The sequence below is a fragment of the Octodon degus genome, unplaced genomic scaffold, assembly GCF_000260255.1.
Source record: "Octodon degus isolate 3935 unplaced genomic scaffold, OctDeg1.0 scaffold00151, whole genome shotgun sequence".
NCBI lineage: Eukaryota > Metazoa > Chordata > Mammalia > Rodentia > Octodontidae > Octodon > Octodon degus.
In genome coordinates, this window is record NW_004524727.1 from 6,646,170 (window position 1) to 6,662,745 (window position 16,576).

Here is a 16,576-nt window from a genome sequence, read left to right on the forward strand (position 1 = left end):
TGAATTTGTTCTTCAAGACTTTCTTTGACAAGTGGACTTGTGTGTACCCCACTTTCTGGGTCCTCTCTTGTCTCTCTTAGACAGGTGTCTTTCCTCCAATAGGCATTTCCTATACTTAGCTTTTGTTGTTCCTTATAATTTATCCTTTGCACATCACAATGGCATATCATACATCTAGCAGGTTCCCTTATGTCATCTGGAGGTCCCTGATAGCATCCCTCTAACACTATAGTCAAGAGGTAAACTCAGGCCTTCTGACTCAAACTGGTCTTAACCAGTACTTAATCCTCCCTTTTAAAATAGTCACATTAACAAATAAAATGGAGAAAATAATGTGGATTAAGCCAAGGTTCCAGGAATAGAGGAAGCTTGGTTTGTGAGGAACCAGGAGAGGCTCCACAGGGAGAGGCTCCACAGGCAGGACAGGGGATTTGATCTCTGGGGCTCCTTGAGTCACAGATGGCCCATGTAAGCAGCACTGGCAAGTGACAGTCTAGTCCCAGCTTTGCACAGCCTGGCTCACTGGAGGGGTAAGCAGGTGGACCTTGGAGGTGCTGACCTTGGAAGGTCATGTTGGGAACCCAGGGGCTGAAGCAGCTAGGCTGGCGGGGCTAACAAAGCATACTGCCCTGGAATGCCAGGCTCTTGAGGAGGCTGTCCTGTTTCAGCCTCATGAAAGCTGGAGTGGCAGTAGGCAGGACAGTGGTGAGACTAAAGCCCACACATCCACAGTCCTGGAATAAAGACCACCGATGGTGAGAAGGACCTCAGATGGTGCTGCTAGTCTACTACTGCCTGGCAGGAATGCCTGAACTCATGAGGCCCATGTGGTTGTCCCTAATTTATAGGCAAGACCAGCTGAACAGGGGCTAGAGAGATGGCTCAGTAGAATAAGTGCTTGCCTAGTAAGCACAAGGGTCTGAGTTCAATCCAAAAAAAAAAAAAAGACCAGCTGAACAATTTCCTAAAGGTAAAAGGCTATGAGAGAGGCTCTTTGCCACCAGGTACATGACATTTAGGGCCCTGATCTCACCTCTAAGCCACACTGCTGGGAACCAGTGAAGTGGCTGGAGCCAAGCCACAGAACTCTGAGCGGTTGGCGTACCCAGGCAATGTTTTCACCTAAACTCATCCTACACTTTTCTTGCCTATGTTGGGTGCTGCTAACCACTCCTATGAATGCAGTCATGTAGATTTTGGGTGACCTCAGGGTTTGTCACCCAAACTGGTGCATTTATGAGGAAAAGGAGACCCTACTTATTCAAAACGAGGCTGGGGCAAGAGGCAGAAACGTGATGGACCCAGGCACATGTGGTCCCTGGGCAGAATCTGGGCCCAGGAGGCCGGCTTTACTTACATCCACTTGTATTGCAACTCCATGGAGCTTCTCTCCCTTCCACCGATGACACGATCTTTGCCTCTGCCTCTCCTCCCTCTTGTAAGTTCCCTGAGCTTCTAGATCTCACTGGCTATGCCTTGATTTGTGAGGCAGGCACACCGTGGTGGGACAAATAGGACGTGGATCATTTCAGTGAGAAATCTGTAAAGGCCTGGCAGACCCTTGAGCCCTGGCAGCCCAGAAACTCTGCCCAGCTCTTCTGATGATCAGTTAGTCCCTCAAAATGACAGCCCCAGGGCGGTCCTACGGGGCAGCCTGAAGCCACTGGGCCAGCTATCAGGGCAGGGCATGGAGTGGCGGCGCCTCCTGCTGCCCAGACTATCAGGGAACATGTAGCCCACTGCACAGAACACAAGTCTGTGTGGCCTGGCCATGTCCTTTCCAGGGGGCATGAGCCCTGCCTTGAGGCGGTGCAGCTACCACGGCCTCTGTGGTCTCCCTAGCCTGGGAGAAGGAGGCAGCACTTAAGCCCGCTTTTATTTTACTTCTTCCATAAGAATCTGCCTTAAGAATCACAGGCCAAGAGAAGAAAGAGTCTGTTTTTTCTTTGGAAGCCAGGAAATCCGTCTCCAATCCAGTTTGCGCACAATGCAGGTAAAGTAAAACATTACCAAGAGAGCAGTGGGCACCCATTTGCTCCCATCTGCTCCCGGCCCACCCCGGGAAGGCATCACAAGCTCACAGGCGAGGGGTCAAAAGGGACAGGAAAAGCTGAGTGGCAAGCAGCGCCCTCTGTGTCTACTCTTGGAGGCACCAAATGGTAGGGCTCTGGGGCCTTACCTGAGGCCACCTAGTGAGCTTTTTATCTCTTGCAGAGATGCTTTTAAGAATGACAGCTCTGAATAAGCTGGAAAGACCTGTCCCAAGATTAGGTCCAAGCACTGGGTTCAGCAGTTAGGCCCAGACTTCCCTTCTCAAGGGCTGCTACTCAACCCTTATAGGTCTTATTATCATCACTATCTGTATTTTTGGTTTTAGGATTGGTATATGCCTGTGATGCAATTATAGTTGTCTTGGGGCCTGGTACATTTACACCTCGCAGCTTCACCTTCATTCCTTGTCCCTCCTGGTCCTCCCCTTATCTCCCTCCTGACCATCCTTTTTCTATCTCCACAATCTACTTTCCTTCCTGCTTCCTATTGTTTCCCTTTTATTTTGCTCTTTAAATTATTATGGGTTTCTCATGTAGAGGAAACCAGGCAATACTTAATGTTCTGTACCAGCTTTATTTCCCTTAACATTATGGTCTCAATGCATCCATTTTCCTGTACGTGACTCTAGCCTACCCTTTTTTATGGCACAGTAGCTCTCCATTGTGTGCAAACACATTTTCTTTAACTGTTCATCTGGTGTTGTGCATCTAGGTGGATTCCAGAATTCTGCTCTTATGAATCATGCTGCTATAAACATGGGTGTGCATTACTGATGTTATTGAGATGAAAACCGGGAATAAGAAAAGGGAAATGCTACCCACCCGGGAGCTCATGGGGGCAGCCAGCACAGGAGCACCCAGAAGACCAGTGATGGCCCTGGCTTGGTCTCACTGACAATGATGGTAGTGATGCTGATGGGCTGCAAGCTGCTGAGCCCTGCCAGTGTTCTAGGCAAGGTGCCGAACAGGGTGTGGTTGCCACTCTCTACCCTGAGATCAACCATCCTGGCAATAGCAGAGCCCCAATTACTCACATCTTACAGACAGAAGTGGGAGCAGCTCAGAGAGACTGGTTAATGATGCAGCAGGTGCTGCTCAGGAGGGCAAAGAGACTGGGTCCCCCGATCTTGGCCTTGACTAGGCTGTGAGATCCTTCACAAGTCACTGTTCTCTGTCCTTCACAAGAAGTTTCAGCCAAATGCAGGATGTGTGGAGGCACACCCCAGCCATTCCCTTTGGACTTTCTCTTCCAAATGTCACAACTGTCTGTGTTCTGGTTCCATGTCTTAGATGGCTGAAGAAGTTTTTAGCAGGGGAACCATACCTTACTCATGTTACAGATGAGGCTAACTAGGTCATATGGATGCTTAATTTGTAAAATTTGTCTTCTTCAAGGGTGGTGATCAGCTCAGTGCAAGTGGGGAAGGAAAGGAGCAGCAAAGACAACAGCAGGTAGGAAGACGCTGGTGCTGGGCAGGCAGGGCCTCGAGGCATTGCCCAGGAAGCCAGGGTGCAGAAGCATCTGTCAGCGCATGGGGAAGACAGGGCTGTGGGGAGAGCCTGTGCCTGTGCCCTTCACATCACCTCTGGGGAAACGTAAGTGGTCACCTGCTCTGCACACAGTGAAGGAGGGTCACTGTGGTACCTAATACCTACAAAGCATGATAAAAAATACGGTCACACACACACATATTTTTAAACATATATTACAGTAGAAGGCACATTGCTTCAAACACACTCATCCCTTCATTCTTGCAACTTTCTGCAGCAGCTCTGGTGCTGGTGTCAGTGTCTCCTTCCTGAGTGTCTTTATAAGGTGTCATCAGAAATCCAATGACTATTGTTGCGGAGCACCATCCAACAGAACGGAAGGCTCATCCACTTCAGTTATGGCATCTGGAACCATGTGACTTCTGGCTCTTTTTCAAAGTCAAAATGATCAAGAAAGGGAAATATTTTGAGCCCATTCAGGACACCAAGGCAGCCAGGATGGTGAAGCTAAAGACCCTTAGGAAAAAGGATTCCAGAGCTGCTGCAGAAAGCGGCAAGGATGATGAGATGAATGTGTGTGAAGAGAGGCAAAGGACTTGGGGGTGATTTGTGGGAATTGTCCTTTGGTATAATAAAGGTTTTTTTTTTATTTTTTTGACAAAGAGTCAGTCTCACTCTGCAGTTCGTACGCCCTTGAACTCATGGTGTACCCCAGGCTGGCCTGAAACTCATGGTGATCCTCCTGCCTCAGCCTCCCAAGTGCTGGGATTATAGGTGTGCACCACCATGCCTGGGAAGGTATAATATAGTTTTTCAATTGAAACATTCACCATATGTTCTGATCCCTCCTGGCAACATCACCAGAGCAGTATTTGCACCAATCTGAACTCTGCTTGGAGCTAGTACAAAAGAAGCCATGCATGGCCAAGCACACTCAGAAAACCCTGAAAGCCCATCTGTAAGAGGCATCTGTGGTCTGAGTTTCCAACAGCTCCGTGTGGTCCAGCATATCCTGCAAACACCTTAGCTCTTATGGTGACTGAAGCCACGTGGCTGTCATGGCAAACACCACCTAAAGGCCAGCTGCTGCCTCATCTTGGGACTGCCAGGGCCCTCTCAACACCATCTACACTGCCTACCATTTACACTTTCGGTTTCTCATAGATAAGAAACCATGCACTATTTAACCTTCTGTGTCTTATTTATTTCACTCAGCTCAAAGACAAAGATACAAAAACAAAAACATTGCCTTTGCAGGATGATGCATCAGGTAAAGCCTTTGAAGACGCAGGCATAGGCAAGGACTTTCTGAACAGAATCTCCATTGTAAAGTAATACCAACAATCAACAAATGGAATGCTCTCAAATTAAGTGGCTTCTGCACACCAAAGGAAAGAACCAACAGAGTGAAGAGATGAGCTACATCATGGGAAAACACTTTGCCAGCTTTTCCTCAAGAGAAAAGCATCTTTGTATGAAGACGAACTCTGTGAAAAACACCATGAGATGGAGCCCTCCGAAGAACATCCAGCTCCAAAATCACAGGAGGATAAGGAAGTTGAGTTTTTAGTTTTTGCCTGATCAGCTCCTGCCTGTCATCCAGGGGAGTTGGTTTGCACTTCCTTTTTGTTTTTTAAGACAGGGTCTTGCTATGTGGATCAGGATGGCTTTGAATTCATGATGTAATCCTAACTAGCCTTAACCTCAAGCTGATCTTTTTGCCTCAGCCTCCATAGTGCGAGCTTGACAAGCATATACCACCGTGCCTGGTTTTGCACTCCTAAGTCCCTGATTCCTCCTGTGAGCTTCAGTCACTCACAAATCAGATATTGGGGCAATAGAACATGCCCATCACTCTGAGTGGGACAGAGTTAAAGACAACAGCTTACCTGCGACAGCTGGGCGCTGGCTTATCCCTGGTGCTGAGAGAGGTTCCACTGGCCTGAACAAGCACAGGTTGGAGCTTCAGATGTACACAGCTTGGTTGCGCTCCTCCTTGGCTCCCTGCTGTAAGGCAAATTGGAGTCACACGGTTACCACCCAGGCTACACAGCACCCCTGCCTGCCCACGAGTCGCACAGGGCTGTGGCAGGGCCCTGGGCATCCCACCTTGTCACAAGATAAAGGGAAGCAGGAACAGTGGTCAGAAGAGATAAGGATCTAATTCCTGAGGCTGACAAGAAGACACACTATGTGTGAGACCCGTGACCTTCCAGTAAGACCCACATTTCTGAACCAGGCATCCCAACTCTCCCCAACAAGTCTTTACTAATTAAGATCCATCTTGGGGTGGGGAGGTAGTTCAGCAGTCTAAGCACCTGCTGGCAAGCACAAGGACCTGAGTTGGATCCCCAGTACCACAGCATAGTGACACACTTTTAATCCCAGGGCTAGGGCAGCTGAGACAGGAGGATCACTACAAGTCTGAGCTGTGTAGTGAGACCCTGCACCAAAAAAACAAAAATAAAGCAAAACAAAAATCCATGTTCCATGAATCTGTTTCACCTCAGCTTGCACCCAAAGGTAGTTCACTATGGCTTTTCATCCCATCTCCCTGTTCTCTGACCTCTACCTTCTCCACCACCCTTCCAGGCTAGTGGTGGTCACTTCCTCCAAAACCTTCTCTGATACCTTTGGGCACTGACCTCTACTCTTCTGAACTCACACAGTACTTGCTGTTTGCACCACTCAGCGTTTGGACCCAGGAGGTGGCCTGGACTGTTACACAACTTGTGGCTCCCTGTGCCTTGCCTGGCCAGTGCACTTTCATAAACGTGACAATGTCTTCTCCCTGTACACTGCCTACTGCCTTCCACAGAAATCCACATGCATACCACCTTCCCACTGCTCCCCAGGCTCCTCTCTGCCATCACACCAAGCTGCGCCCCAAGGGTGCATGATGAGACTGCACCAAAGAACGACTCATCGGTATCAACAGTTACAGGAGCTTCCCCTGGGCCAGCCCCAGGCCCATCCAGGGATAATCACAGAGGACGGCACCAGGAGCCCAGGCACTGTGGTGGCAAAGCTGAGAACAGCTAAGTCTTGGAGTCCTGAGCTCACTTTACCACAGGAGCTGCCAACGCACAAAGCCACACTGGCGAAGCAGGCCTTTGAGGCTCATGTATAAGATGGTTCCTTCACTCTGTTCCTTCACACTGGAACCAGGTTGTTATCACTTTTCACAGATGCAGCAAAAGAGGCTCACAGCAGTCACATCTCATCTGCACTTGCACTCCAGCTTTGATTCTTCTTCTTCTTCTTCTTTTTTTTTTTTCTGGTTTTGACCCTTGTTATATGGCCCAGAGTGGTAGATCTATCAGTCCACTGTCCACCTCATGGCTCACACTTGCCTCAGATCCTGAGCAACAGCACCTAGTCCCTGCCCCAGAGCTCAGTGTCTCCTGCACCACGGTGGACATCTTCATGTTCCTGCTCCTAGACCTGACCCGTATTTCTCAAGCAGACAGGCTATGAAAAGAAACTGTCACTTAACAAATGCAGTAGACAGTGCCACACTTATTTCTCTAGGCATCTCTAAGAGGTAATCAAAAACCTTCACCAAGCTGCTGTCTCTCCAACAGTACATTGTGGTAGATAGTGTTTTGCGTTAGGTTTGGGGTGAAGACCAAGGCCCAAAAGACAGCAAACTAAGAATGCCAACACTACCACACTGGAACCCAGGTCCCTGGGCAGTGCAGCAGCCCCAGTTCACCAGCCCAAACACTGGACTCTCTTGAGTGGATTGAGCAGGCTGACACCAGTCATAACCACAAAAATGGGCGCATGCCCAGGCCAGTGTTGTCCCACTGTTCTTGTTCATCCCCCGAAGTCCGCTAAACATTAGCCAGTGTACCATGGAATGGCTCTACAAGAACACAGAAGACTTATAATGTGGCTGCAGTACAGTCCCTAGTTTTTGAAGTAGGCAAGTTGCTTTCTTGCCTCAGGTCTCCCCTTCCAGAAAGAATAGAAAGAGAAATTGATTTTGGCAAATGAAAACCATGATGAGTTGGGGTATTGTCTAAATACATCCTGGGTTGTCATATGTGAAAGCGCTGCCCAGATGCTACTAAATGTCCTACTATGAACAAGAGAACACCCCAAATGTCACTGTGACCCACAGCAATGCCATGGATGAGAAGAACTGGCATAAGGATGACACATGAAGCATTCCATATTTTTTATTTTGCTGAATTCACACACCTACAATATCTAAATGGCAAAAGAATACCCACCTCTGACAAAACTAAACAAAAAAGGGGATATAAATGAAGGACCATCTTGTAGTGAAAATATATATCTGTATATACAAAATATGATAGATACACAGCTACTTTCACATAATTCAATGAGAAGAAATATTTGTACTAATACTGTTTGGACAGGATATCATGTCTGCATCTTGTACAATGAATAACTCAACAAAGACAACAATATGCAATGTATTAATTATTGTAACTGTCCTACTAACCTGTTTTGAAACTGTCTCATTGCTATTTGTTTCTCAATAAAATTAATAATAAAAAAAAAAGATAGCCAAGCTTGAGCTCTTGCCTTAGGGCACTCTGCACACTATAGGCACTCGGCAGTGGGGGGACGAGAGCAGGTCTGGGTGATCTCCAAGGCACACCCCAGTGGTTCTCACCCTGACTGCCACACCAGGCACAGGAATCTGCCAAGGGCAACTTTGCCTCCTCTGGAAGGCAGCACCAGGAAGGAATGGTGTGAAATGCCAACCTGCAGATGCAGGCTAAACACACAATGAGCAGCCTGACAACCTCGGGCCATGGTCAGAAGAGCCGGTTACTTAGGTCCCTGTCTAGCAGGAGCTAAAATACCTTGAAAGGCGAGGTTCCTCACATTCCCTCCCTTCTCTGGGGACCGAGTTGTTAAAGATACACAGCCAGCAGCCTTGCTTTTGACATATTCAAAATCACTTTTAAATACAATCCTTGGCCAAGGAGATAGTTTAGCAGCATAAAGGCCTACAAGATCTTGAGTCTGATCCTCAGTACCAAAAATAGAATAGAATAGAAAGAATAGAATAGAATAGAATAGAATAGAATAGAATATTTGTTAAAAGACAATCCTTGTATTCTTGTACCACTGGAAACTGAAAACATATTTAGTACAAACCACCCAAAGTGGAGAGAGGGTTAGGTGAAAACTACAGTAAGCTCAGGAAGCTAATGGAAATCAAGGAAGCCACACAAGAGGAGGATGCCAGGGACACCCACTAAGCCACAGGGCTTTCCCAGAAGTCCCCAGAGGGACCATGCCCTCAACCCAGAGGCAGTTGATGTCTGCAGGATGGAGGACTGACCCAGAACCTCCCTTTGTGTCTCCCTGAAGATCTGACAAGATCATAGACTCTCTGACTCACAAAGCCCTTTAATTAAAAGCCAGAGGGCTCAGAGCTAATTCTAGAATGGCAGAACTCAGTGGCTTTGCAGGAACCAGAACTTTTGAGCAGAGTAATGAGGATAATTTTGCCTTTCCTTCCTGCATGATGAATGACAATGCAGTCAACTATAAATTAGCTTTCCTGAATACCAGGCAAGGAGCCACTGGAGTGCCTTTTACTTCATGATGAGGCCCCACGGCCCAGGGGACCTGGGCCGCCCAAGCCTGGCCAGCTCACCAACTGGCAGCTGGATGCAAGATTTTGGTGTCAGCAGAGTCTCAGACCTTGTTACCAAGGATGTTTCTTACGCTCTCACCAGTGTTTCAGTGATTATGATTCACCTAGAATCTGGGGCTGCAGGAAGGAATCATATCTTTAATAAATCCCAAAAGCAACCATGCGTTAAAATCCAGCTCAGGCCTCCATGGCAGTGCATACCTATAATCCCAGAATTTGGGAAACTGAGGCTGGTGGATTACCATGAGTTCAAGGCCAAACAGGGCTACATAGTGAATTCAAGCCCAGCCAGAATTACATAGCAAGACACTGCCTCGAAAAGCCAAATAAACAAAATAGCCACTGCTCTATCATGGCTGAGCGTGTCACCGCCCCTCCTTCCTCAGCTCACTGGGGAAACAGCAAATGATTTGAGTCTAATGCTTGTACCTTAAACAAACTTCTCCATTTTCGTTAAAACTGCACTATAAAAAAGCAACAGTATGGTCCTGCCTAGGGACTGTCCATACCCCTCAGACCCGAGTGAAGCCTAAAGCCTCAGTGTTATGGCAGTCAGAAGTGAGCCCCACTGGGCTGAGGCCTCCTGCGAGATGGGAGAGGCTACTGCCTTCAGCACTGTGTGGCATGCAAGGCCACTGGAAACGGCTCTCCCAGACCCCAGACCTGCCAGCGCCAGATCTTGGACTTCTCATTCCCATGTCTAAGCCAAGGGGCTGTCTGTTGAAACTGCACCTTAAGTCTATCATCGTGAGTAATGGCAAAGCCATCTCACCATGCTACCAGTAATCCCTCCATTTACTGGCTCTCGAGCTTGAATTTGTCCATGCTAATGATGGCCAATATGTGTGCATATCCTTTACGCACAAAGCACTTTATGAAATGTCTTTCCTCATCCAAATGGCTTCAGTAGCATCTACTTCTCCTTTTCCTGATACGCAGACTGGTTATTGTGGAGCACCTTCTGAGGTCCAATAACTGGTCAATAGCAGAGAATCTTCAGTGTGCCACTGTGGTTCTCTCTCCCATAATAACTGCTTTCTCACTCGGCACTGCGTTGACACACAGGAAAACCAGGTGCCACAGAGCCTGGAAGTCACCTCCTTCAGCACACCAGCTGAAGGGTCTCTGGGAGTGGTGAATGAGGCGGTGGCTATGACCTGATTCTGGGGTCGAGATGCAGCTGCACACCAATATGAACACACATAGGACAGTCACATAAGACAGTCACCACCACCAGTGGGCCGAGTCCTTGTTGAGGACATTCAGATGGAGGGACAGTGACCAGGAGGAAAAATCTCCAAGGTCTATACTGCCAACTTTCACTACCTTCTGGTGTCTCTTCCACCTCATGAAGATGCTGAGCACCAAGCCTGATGTCCCAGGTATGCACTAACAGCAAGAGCTACGGGAAGATACCACTGAGACAGCATGGGTGCCTCTGAGCGGGCAGTGGAGACTGAAGCCGGAGCCTGGGGGCCCTGCAGAGGGGGTGCAGGTGAAGAAGAACATGAGACAGAGAGGTTCAGACAGGATGGCAGGGCAGTGCAGACTGATGAGGGTGGTGGGGCCCCCACAAGAGGAGCTGTTGTCTCTGAGTGTGCCAGAAGATGGGAGGGGCTGGGCTGTGACTCAGGCAAGAGCTGAGTAAATCCTCATAGGGGACTCTGCATTCTGACAATATGGCTTTACCTTTCCTCATGTGGCAGAGCAGGGAGATATTGCCAGATTTGTCTTTATACTGTAGATCTATATAATAAATGTCTATTTTCTGTATTGCATTCTTTTTTTTTTTTTTTTTTTTTGTATTTTAGGAAAGGGTCTACAGGGTGTTCAGAGTGTCACTACTAAATCAGACTCCTAGCGATCTGCCTATTTACAGCTTCCCAAGAGCTGGGATTACAGGTGCGTACCACCATGCCCAGTTTCAATGGCCATCTCAGCGTGCCCTGTGGGTGGGGCTGGCATGGCAGGCTCAGGGATTGAACCCCAGGTCCCTGCACCTACTTGCAGGTGCTTTAACCCCTGAGCTATTTGGCTGGCCCTTCTATATTGTATTCATTTTTTTAAAAAAAATTATTTTTTATTAATTTTATTGAGAAACAAATAGCAATGAGGCAGTTTCAAAACAGATTAGTAGGACAGTTTCAATAATTAATACTTTGCATATTGTTGTCTTCATAGTAGTTATTCATAGTACAAGATGCAGACATGATATCCTGTCCAAACAGTATTAGTACAAATATTTCTTCTCATTGAATTAAGAGAAAGTAGCTGTATATTTATCCTACTTTTTTAAATTTTGTTTTTTGAGACAAGGTCTTGCTATGGGGCTCAGACACCTCCTGCTCACAGGTAAGCTGCCTGCCTTGCCCTCCCAAGTGCTGGAATTACAGGCGTGTGCCACCACATCTGGCTTCCTTGCTGCTCCAGTAGTGACACTGTCAAGTTACTTCTGCATTCTGATTCCCAATTATTTACTCTCTCAAATGAGGAAAAAATCACAACCCCTCCCCCCATGAGTTATAGCAGTTAAGTGAGGTAACTGATGAACAGTCATTAATCATTAAAAACTGAGAAGCCTCCCTAAAGAGTGATAGCTGGCTCCCGGCTATGGAGGAGAGGACTCAGGACTTTAACCCATCCACCCAGAGAAGGAAACACAAAGGAGAGTCTGGAACCCAGGGCACAGAAGGCCGTGTCCAGTGCAGCGACTCACAGGTGCTGTGGACTCCATGTCCTGGGTACAGCTTCTCTTGTCTCCTGGGCCCTGGGCTCACCTTTCTATGTGTGCATAGCAGAGCAGAGGCAAAACACTAGGGCCCCACCCCCACCTCTGAGGTTCCCCAGTGAATGCTCTCTGTCTCACACAAAAGGAGGATTTGTAAGCAGAGTTCATTTGGAATCTTAGTAAAGAAATAGGTGGGTAAAGAGCAATCGGCTTTCAGAAGCAAGGGCATAGTCTGCCAGAATGAATGGGAGCAGGATGGGCAGGGGATTTTTCAGCCTCTTTCTTTCAGTCAGCATTTGCAGCCTTCATAAGGAGACAGGCTGGCTCAAAGCTGCAGTCTTGAGGACCAGAAGCGCGCTATGCTGCGGAAAGCGTTCTTCCAGAAAGGGATGGCTCCAACCGTGGCACAGCCACTTCCATTAGCACAGGTCCACTGTGTGCTTGGCAAAGCCCTCGGCCTTCTCAGGCACAATGCAGCAGCAGTAGCAGTGACAGAAACTGCAGCCCTGGAGGGAGGGGAGGTGGGACAGTGTCTGTTCAAGTCTCCTGCATAATGAGATCCCTTGATATATAATTCATAACAGCCGTAAGCCCTGGCCTACTTCTGAAGCACAGATCATGTATTTTGGAGAAGTCAGAATGGGGAAGGGAGGAAAAGCACTTTGCAATAGTTCAGCTGCTCTTGGCCTCTTGAGAAAAGCCTGACGAGATTTTTGGACGGCTCTTCTCTACCATAAGGGCTTCCCCTGAAGAGCCTTGTTAATTTATTTTTTTCTGTGTCTTGAATTGAGGAGGCAACATGTCACCCAGTTTCAGTTTTATCTTCTGTAACACCGGATAAAAGATGAGGCTGAATCCATCTGTTAGCACATACAGGCTGCAAGCTGTGTGAAAGGAGGCACACACACAGGCACACATCCTTGCAAAGAGGGAGAAATACCCACACTTCCAAAAGATGTATTATAAGCTCTCCTGCCCAGTAGGATCAGAGAGCAGCCCTTCTGTCCTTTTATGGGCATGTTCAGGAGGAAGCCACCCGCATCTCTCTCCCTGCTTCCTCCCATCTAGGGGGATGCTGGCTGGCTGTGGGCCAGGCCCTTCCCCCAGGGCCTTGGGGTCCCCACCTCCAGGCATCACTGATGTTGGTGGTTTGCTAGGGACATTGCCTACCTTGCCCAGCACCGAGCTGCAGTGCACTGAAAGTGTTTCTGTCCTCTGGTACACCAGCATCCTCCTGGGGCTGGTCTTACAGGGAAACCGAGCAGGCAAGTACCACTTTCTGGAGGAGAAGTGGAAGTGCCATTGGTACTGTGGTGGTACCACGGATGGTACCTCTCTCCAGGCCTCTAGAGCTGCTTTTGCTCAACAATTCCTGACAATACTGTGAATATCTCATGACCTCAGACAAGGTCAGGGCATGGTGGCAGTGCCGGGTGACTGGGGAGCCCAGCTCTGGGCTGTACAACTGCCTTGATAAAGTGTGTGTGGTGTAGTTGGGAAGTCCAGGAACACACAGGGCCCTTCTGTTTCTTTCATATAGAAAACGTGCTCATCACAGGGTTCCCAAAATAAGCAGGCTGTGTCATGGGGTCAGAGAGTGGGGAGGGGTCAGGGTGACAAGTTTGTGGGATGGCAGAGGCCAAGGTCATCACATTCAGAATGGCTCTGTGGCTTCAGGGAGAGCCCAGGTCTCAGCTCCAAGGCCCAGCACTTCCCATGCACCCTGTTCACCTCCACTGCCACCAAGGCGATTTTGGTCCTGGTGGAATTTCCTGCTGTATGGCTTTATGAACTCAGCCACAGGACACTTCCTGAAGCAGCACAGCCCTGCAGGGCTCAAACTTCAATGAGTCCCCTTTTCACTAAGAAAGCAGCGGTCCCCACCCTTTGGGGCAGTTTTGAGGAAGACAATGTTCCCACAAACTTCATGTTTAGGAGTGGTTTTGAGGTGATTTAAACACATCACATTATTGTGAGCATTAATTCCTTTTTTTGTAATAGCTTCTTAGCCTCAATCCCTCGCATGCGTGGTCTGCAGCAGGGTTTAAGCTCCTATGAGAACTTAACACTGCTGGGGATGTGATGGGATGCAGGGCTGGAGAGCAGGTCTCCACACAAATGAAGCTTCCCTAGCCTCCTGCTGTGAGCCCTGCTCCCAACAGGGCAAGCTCTGCTACTCAGGCTCTCATTCTTTGGTTCTTTTCATCAGGTCAAAAATCCTGGCTTCATCCTGTACCTCTTTCTCCTTGCAGACTGTGCCCCCACAGCCCAATGCACCCTTTCCAGCCTTCCTACCTGTATGCCTCGCTCGTGTATTCTCAGTCTGAATAGTCTCCTTTCTCCTCCACCTCCTTAATTCTGAATCCTGTTTGTCCTTCAAGACCAAACTCAAAGGTCACATCAGCAAAATTCAAATCTGAAGCCTAAGAAAAACTTCTTTGTTCTCTTGAATTTTCATAATTTTACTATACCTCAATCAATTTTTTATGCTACAATATATTCTATTTGCCTTGTTTTTCTCTGTAGAAGATATCCCACATCTGTCCCTGATGCAAGGTGTAATTGAAACATACATTAAGTATTTAATTTTTTTAAGAAGTTTATAAAAGCTGCATTGCCAAAAAATTCCCTTCAACATCCCCACCCTCACCCTGAACACACTCATCCCATTGTCCTTGCCAATTTCCCCTGCAGCAGCTCAGCAGCTTTCCTGAGGGTCCTTAGCTGAACCGTCCCAGCTGCCTCAATGTCCTGAATGGATCAAAGCGTTTCCCTTTCATGGTCTTTGTAACTTTAGGGAAGAGCCAAGCATTGCACCGTGCCAGATCCAGTGACTAAGGTGGGTGAGGACACAGCGTCATGTTTTTATGAGCTGTCTTTCCATTGGGTGGTGCTCAGTAGTGGTGTTCACAGTGATTTTTACCTCACTTTGAGTAGACACTCAGGACAGAGGACTCCAGACCTCCTCAAGAAGTGGCAAGAACAATGAGATAAGTGTGCTCTAGCTGAGGGGGAGCATTTTCAGAGGAATTTTATAAAATCAATTTTTTAAATTTAAACAGACCATAGTTTTGATCATCCTTTAAACAGAGGTGCCCACCAATGACACAGAAGCTGATGAGTGGCTCCTGCCGCAGCACCATGGGTGATCAGCCACATACAGAGGTCACATTGGTTAAAACGGCAGAGGAGGCAGGCTGGATGGTAGAGGTCACAATGACCTCCATGACACCCATGGCCCACTTTAAGCCCATAGGAACCCGGATACTTGACGCATGACCATCACCCCTTGTGGAAAGTCTTCATTTTCCTGACCACTGGGGATCACAGTGAATCACTGTTTTATCTCAGTCTCCTTGGTTGGTTCTCTCCTTTTCCCAAATTCATCTTGTTCATTTCATAAGAAATAATGCTAATTCTATCCATCCTAGTGCTTAGGACAGAAATACCTAGGCTTCTTAGCCTTTTTATTTCACACTCCACATTTAATCACTTGGGGCATTATTTTGTCTTTACTTTTCAGATCGCCTGTCCCTCCACAACCTTGTTCTCTAGCTAAAGAACCAACCTTTCCACCCAGCCTCTGAGCACATCTTTTCTCTGCTGGTCTGCTTCTCCTACACAAAGCAAAAATGACGCTACAAACTACCACGCACTACAGTCAGGAGCATCCAGTCAGGCTGCAATCAAGGCACAGCAGCCACTCACACGCAGTGGGGCCACAATGCCCTCAGGACCCAACTCCCCGGAGCTCACAGTCACTCAGGAAGGGTCCAAGCCTTTCCCTCCCGAGGCCTTCCTGCTGTTGCCTACTGCTCCTTCCCCCTGCCCTCTGGGTTGCACTGCACCTCTCATCTTCTGGGACCCATTTCCCTCAGACAGGAATGCACACCTGTGCCCTCACTTTCAATAGTTTGGAATACTCCAACTCCACCTCTTAGGTAACAAACATCTAGCCCTTGAGTGGCATCTCCCCAACTCCTTATTCTACTTTTTCCCATCGGTCTTTGGACCTTTTACTGTATTAGAAGGCAATAAATATTAATTTATTGTGTTTATCTTAAAGATCTCATTATATATTTTTACTTATTCAGTGGTACCTCTGTTCACAAACTTAATTCTTTCCACAGTTCTAGTCATAAACAGAATTGGATGAGAAGTGAATCAAATTTCCCCACTAGGTCAGCACTGAACATAACCGCTGAATAGGATTTGATTCTTCTATAGTAGAATTATGGAAGAATTAAATTTGTGAATTGAGGCACCACTGTATATAACATCAATTATTTCTAAAAAATGAGTTTATATATTACTTCACTATATCTATCTGAATAATTGTTATAGTCTTAATAGTATTTGTTATGGCTTGCATCTAGATGTTCTTACAAAGCCTTACATGGTCATAAGTGGGGCTTTTTGGAGGTCACTGGAGCTAGGGTATGTGATGCTGGGATTAGGGGTGTCTGATTACTAAATTAGTCTCCTGGTTGGTCTGGAGACCAATCCATGGTTCTAGCTGAGGATCATGGGAAAGCCCAACCCTGATATGGGTGACACCAATAAAAGGACAGGTGACCTGGCAGGGGTAAAAGGGAAAGGCTACTTCCTTACTCCTTATCTGCTTTGCTGCCTTCTGCCAGCCACGGGCTGCTGCTCCTCTGC

General features: G+C 47.6%; 1 protein-coding gene and 1 pseudogene across 2 annotated transcripts in view; one reads left to right on the forward strand and one right to left on the reverse strand.

Annotated features, from left to right (window-relative positions):
- The window catches only part of Fam49a (family with sequence similarity 49 member A), a 93,814-nt gene that overhangs the window by 55,020 nt on the left and 22,218 nt on the right, over window positions 1-16,576 (reverse strand). For both annotated transcript variants that reach the window (XM_004642338.2, XM_023702407.1), the window contains exon 2: window positions 5,432-5,549. The gene's annotated coding sequence lies outside the window, so the exon portion shown is untranslated. The remainder of the gene's footprint in view (window positions 1-5,431; window positions 5,550-16,576) is intronic.
- Window positions 1-16,576, forward strand: part of LOC105743698 — an 84,924-nt pseudogene that overhangs the window by 19,601 nt on the left and 48,747 nt on the right.